Here is a 6,000-nt window from a genome sequence, read left to right as displayed (position 1 = left end):
CCTCTCTCCTCCTGTACCAGTAATGACTTGTATTGTTTAAGATTATTGTACTTGTTTTTACTATGTATACCCCTCCTCACATGTAAAGCGCCATGGAATAAATGGCGCTATAACAATAAATAATAATAATAATTTAATTGGTAGATGAAAGGGAAGCTGTCAGGAATCAAATCCAGCAGCTCTTGTGCACCAGACGGTAGATCTTCCCTCTGAGCTATTCAGCTCACTGGACAGTTCCTTGCTAGCCTAGATACTAGTACCTGTGTTGTTTCTGATTAGCTCCACCCTGATTGTACACTCTACTTAAACCTGGCATTGCACTTACTTTCTTGTGAGATTATTGAACTACCAGCCTTTAGTCAAGCTTCCTTTCACCTGCTCCTTCATTCTAAGATTATACTGCTGCTTCAGTGTACAAACCCCTGGCTATTCCTGACTACACTACCTGCTGATCCTTTAACTACATTGCTTCTTCTGTGTACCGACCCCTTGGCTATATCTTGACTACCTGACTACGCTACCTGCCGGTGCTACCCTACTGGTTGCAATACCACTACTCCAACCTAGGTCAGTCCACAACAGGAGCAGTGTGAGCAGCCTCCTTTCATCTCAGCACCCGTCTGTCTGCAGTATTAGATCAAACATACAGGGTGGACAACAGTGTTAGCAGACTCCTTTTATCTCAGCACCCCTTTGTCTGCAGTAATTAGATCAGACATGCATGATGGACAGCAATGTGAGCAGCCTCTTCTTACCTCAGTATTCCTGGTATCTCCAGTATTAGATCAGATAGACAGGGTGGACAGCAGTGTGAGCAGCCTCTTCTTACCTCAGGATTCCTGGTTTCTCCAGTATTAGATCAGATTTACAGGGTGGACAGCAGTGTGAGCAGCCTCTTCTTACCTCAGTATTCCTGGTATCTCCAGTATTAGATAAGATACACAGGATGGACAGCAGTGTGAGCAACCTCTTATTACCTCAGTATTCCTGGTATCTCCAATGTTAGATCAGATAGACAGGGTGGACAGCAGTGTGAGCAGCATCTTCTTATCTCAGTATTCCTGGTATCTCCAGTATTAGATTAGATATACAGGATGGACAGCAGTGTGAGCAGCCTCTCCTTACCTTAGTATTCCTGGTATCTCCAGTATTAGATCAGATATACAGGGTGGACAGCAGTGTGAGCAGCCTCTTCTTACCTCAGCACCCCTGATATCTCCAGTATTAGATCAGATATACAGGATGCACAGCAGTGTGAGCAGCCTCTTCTTACCTCAGTATTCCTGGTATCTCCAGTATTAGATCAGATATACAGGGTGGACAGCAGTGTGAGCAGCCTCTTCTTACCTCAGTATTCCTAGTATCTCTAGTATTAGATCAGATAGACAGGGTGGACAGCAGTGTGAGCAGCCTCTTCTTACCTCAGGACCCCTGCTGTCACCAGTATTAGATCAGAATATCCATTGGGCCCCACCTTCCTACACATGAATAGAAAGGGTTAAGCTTGTTGCTGCACATTCTCACAGTCTCCTGTCCTAAGACAGGTTTCTATCAAGGTAACAGAATAAAGGTCATTTTTATTCTATAGAAATTACCTACTTAGGCAAAACTATTTTGATTTGCTAGATAAATGTAGTTAGGAATTTATTTATAATGACATTTCCTTTGGTTATTATTTTTTTATTCCTAGAGAACCTCTTTAAAGTGCACCTGTCATTTTGGCAAAATGTGAAATGAAATAATGTTTGTATCTTTCATGCTCTTGACTATTTGTATAGTGGTTTTTCCTGTCATATATTTATTTCCCTTCAAGGTAACCCAAACTCATTTTACTTCTTCCATCTGCCCTTCAATTAAAGGGGGTAAGTAAACGGTCTGTGAACTCTGCCAGCACTATATGTGCTGGCACTTCCATTTCCTAACTTAGAGTCCAATCATATGCCTGTGTGTTGCTCTGTTGAGAGGCAAAGTCTCACACCCACTTCCTTTAATATGTCTCTGCCTTTTTTTGGTGTTTCTTTACTAAAACAGGCTGTGGACATCATGTTTGACAAAAGGGAGACACGTAGTGGACTATACTTTGGAGTAATGTTTGGGAGGGACAGAAAACATCATTTTTGGTAAATAAAGTAATTTTACGTTTTTCTAGCCATTACATTGCATATCACATCAGCATAAGTTTGTTGAAATTAAATTGAATATTTAAAGTAAAGTATAACTTAGATTTAACACTTTGGTGCTTGAAGCATCCACAAGTCACAGACTGGAACAGCACTAGTATCAGGTGATTTTTTTTTCATCTGAAAACATAACATTTGGAAGTTGTTTTTTCCCTTTTATATAAGTCTGATTTATTTTCCTGTTTTTTAAACAGCATCTTGGACAGACATGAGTCAGGTCGCGTGCTAATATTTATCCTCTGTTTCCAATTCTTTAAGCTAAAGCCAAGTAAATGCTGTTACTGGACCCAATTCCTGTATATTCAGAAATGCTCCACCTTATAGAATATCTATAAATTCTGAGAGCATGGACTTATTGTGTGTCTTTTGTGAACATTTGGTTGAGTGCCTCGTTCATTATATAGTGTTTAATATAGGCTAGTTATAATGTAAGACCTGCTGAAACGCTTACAGTACTAAAAAGCCTTTGTTTTAGCAGATACTTTTTTCCATTTTAAATCAGAACCACATTTAAGTGGCTGTTATTGTACTGTATATAGAACAGAACACATGGCCAGAGATTTTTTTTTCTTTTTTATAAATATAGAATGTGGAGACCAGTAGATTTAGTCGAAGCCATAAATATATATACTGTGTGTATGTGTATATATATAGATATAGATATAGATATATATCTATATCTATATCTATATCTATATATATACACATATACTGTATATTATTTTATTTTTCTCAAAACTTGTTGAAAAATGAGAACAGAGACAAGATAAGGTCTACGCACACCACTTATCAGACGCTCCTGGTTCATTAAGAGGCATGCGGCATGCATGGAGGCATGCATGGAGGGTTGGGGATTTTGGCATTTTTTGCAGCCACTGGACCTGGGCACCTACCTTGCAATCCTTGAGTCAACTATGAACTCCTCTGGTTACCAAATTATTGTAGAGTCAAATGTGAGACTATTATCTAGACGCTAAAACTTGGCAAAAACTGGTTCATGCAACAAGACAACATCACAATGGCTGAAAAGAAAAGAACCAAGGTGTTGCAATGTCCAATTCACAGTCCAGACCTCAACCGAACAAAAATGCTGTGGTGGGACCTCAAGAGAGCTGTGCATAAATAAATGCCCACAATCCTCAATGAATTTAAGTAACATACAGAAAACAATTGCTTCAAGTTATTGCTGCAAAAATGATTCTACAAACTATTGATTCATGGGTTGTACTTTAAATTTTTGCCATAAAATGTCTTAAAATGTCTTATAATGGGGGGGGGAGTATTCTTGCAATACCATGATTACTACTAATACACTCTTCTTAAAAATTCTGCTTTGCTTTTACCGGACACGCCGCTCTGACAATATGGCAGACCTATCCTAACGTCCATTACATCCTCTTTCTTCCAAAGGAATTCTATAGTACTTTGCCATGGTAATGTGAAGCACATCTCTGACGTTACACATTCAGACCTTGTAAGCCGACTCTGGCTGCTGACTGCTGCTTGAGTGCTCAGGTAGATGGTGTCCACACTAATACGGTTCACTGACTTACTGCTCTAAAACTCTCTGACAAACCCACCCCTAATACATTGCTTGGTAAGACTGCTACACCCTTGGCCAATTTAACTTTGGACTTTGTGATGAACCCAGTTCTGCTACATTTCTAGATAACTGCTATATCTATGACTTGTTCTGTCTAAGACTCTGTCAGAAACCCAAGTCTAATACTTCTGAACCTTCGCTGGGTAACTCTTCTATATCAGTGCCAGCCCTGTATTGGAGACTGTGGCAAACTCAGCTTTGGCATATCACTGAGTCAACTTGTTGCGCAACATAGCCCTCTTCACTAGTTCTTCTGCAGTGACTTATTCTGCTCTGCTGCCAGACCAGCTTTGCCTTTGAATCTGCAATGCAATTCATCTCTGCTTCACCGTTTTTCTATCTCTGAGTCTCCTCTGCTTCATTGTGAATAAGAACTCTGTTATGCTTCTTGTCGTTAGCCCAACTCTGATTCATTAGATCACTTGATTTCTGATTGCTCTTCCTATGGCCATTCTGCCACAACTTCCACCGTTCCATCCGGATCTCGGTGCTGCACCAACACTATCTGTCCGTGCTGCATAACAACTGCTCATCCACACCAAGTGCTTTGAGGACCTTTTTCACCAGATGATGGGCTGAAGCAAAAAATTGACTTGCAAAGTGTTGTCTGCTTTACCTCGGCCTCGTTATAATGTTTATAGGGTAAGGTTTAGCTGTTGGATTTTCATATAGCTATGAGTCTCTTTGGTAGCAAAAATAAAATTTGAATACACCACTTTCCTTTAATTCTGCCATCGTGGACCATAGTATAACCAAGGAAACATATGAGAAATTCCACTTTGCTTTTCATTTTCAAATAAATTTAAATTTCTAATTAGAATTTTCTTTTTATTTATGCTCCCAATACTGATGTATGAATGTATCAAAGCCCAAGACATGTGCAGCAAGGGTGGCGATAGATGAAATACGTGGGCACTGGATGCCCATTCAGATAAGCATTTGTTTCATGCTGCTTTGTGGGATTTTTATTTTGTAGTATTCAGTAGTGTTAAAGCCAATGCAATAGGGAAAAAGAATGACTCAGGGCTTAAAAGAACAAAAAACCTCAATTAGCTTCGCTCCAACAAGTGCTATTTTCCATTGCTCTTGTGTAAAGGCCTCTAATACCGCGTACCTTTTTTTAACTAAAAAAATAAAAATGCCCATATATATATTTCTCCACATGTCTGACTGTAACGACCTTCAACATTGTCATTCTGGTATTTTTTTTAATCTTATTAAATAAAATTAGGGCTGATTTCAATTGTATTTGCAGTGTACATGCGCTGGTAAATGTGGTAAATGCTCCCACTGTATACGCGAAACGCAAATTTGGAACACTATTGATATTCACGAATGCCCTTGTGGCACCTGCCAGGCTAGAACTCTCTACAACTTTCTTTCTTGCTGTATTGGAAGAAATAGTTTGCTGCTCCTACGCATACAACCTGGTGCCGCAGAAAAATAACAGAGGATATATTTCCTTTACAATGGCAGGCAACACGGACCAAGCACTGATGGTAAAAACAGACACACGGACCAAGCACTGATGACACACTGATGGTAAAAACAGACACACGGACCAAGCACTGATGACACACTGATGGTAAAAACAGACACACGGACCAGTGGTTAGCACTGCAGCCTTGCAGCACTGGAGTCCTGGGTTTGAATCCCACCAAGGACAACATCTGTAAAGAGTTTGTATGTTCTCTTTGTCCTTGCGTGGGTTTCCTCCGGGCACTCTGGTTTCCTCCCACATTCCAAAGACATACTGATAGGGAATTTAGATTGTGAGCCCCATTGGGGACAGCGATGATAATGTCTGTAAAAGCACTGCGGAATATATTAGCGCTATATAAAAATAAAGATTATTATTATTATTATTATTATTAAAAATCAAGGGAAACGTCTTCTTTAAAGGGACAAATTCACGTCATCTGGTTGATGTATAATCTGTGGTTCCTTGTCCCACTAGAGGAGGTTTACAGTTGAAATTAAAAGAATCCATGGAAAAGTCCTCTTTAAAAGGACAAGTTCACATCATCTGGTTAATGTATAATCTGTGGCTGAGTACCTCGAATTAGCAAACTCTGCTCAGCACTGCCTCATGTTGCCAGAGAAGCATGGTTCCTTGTCTCCTATACATTTGTTTAGGTGGTTATTGTTTGCTGTTATGGATTTGACCTGGACTATTTTATGACTCTGCCAGGCTTATGTGTGGCATGAAGTCTGCCA

Source organism: Ranitomeya imitator, chromosome 6 (assembly GCF_032444005.1).
Source record: "Ranitomeya imitator isolate aRanImi1 chromosome 6, aRanImi1.pri, whole genome shotgun sequence".
Taxonomy (NCBI): domain Eukaryota; kingdom Metazoa; phylum Chordata; class Amphibia; order Anura; family Dendrobatidae; genus Ranitomeya; species Ranitomeya imitator.
The sequence above is the reverse complement of the archived record's forward strand: the minus strand, read 5'-3'. Positions refer to the sequence as shown.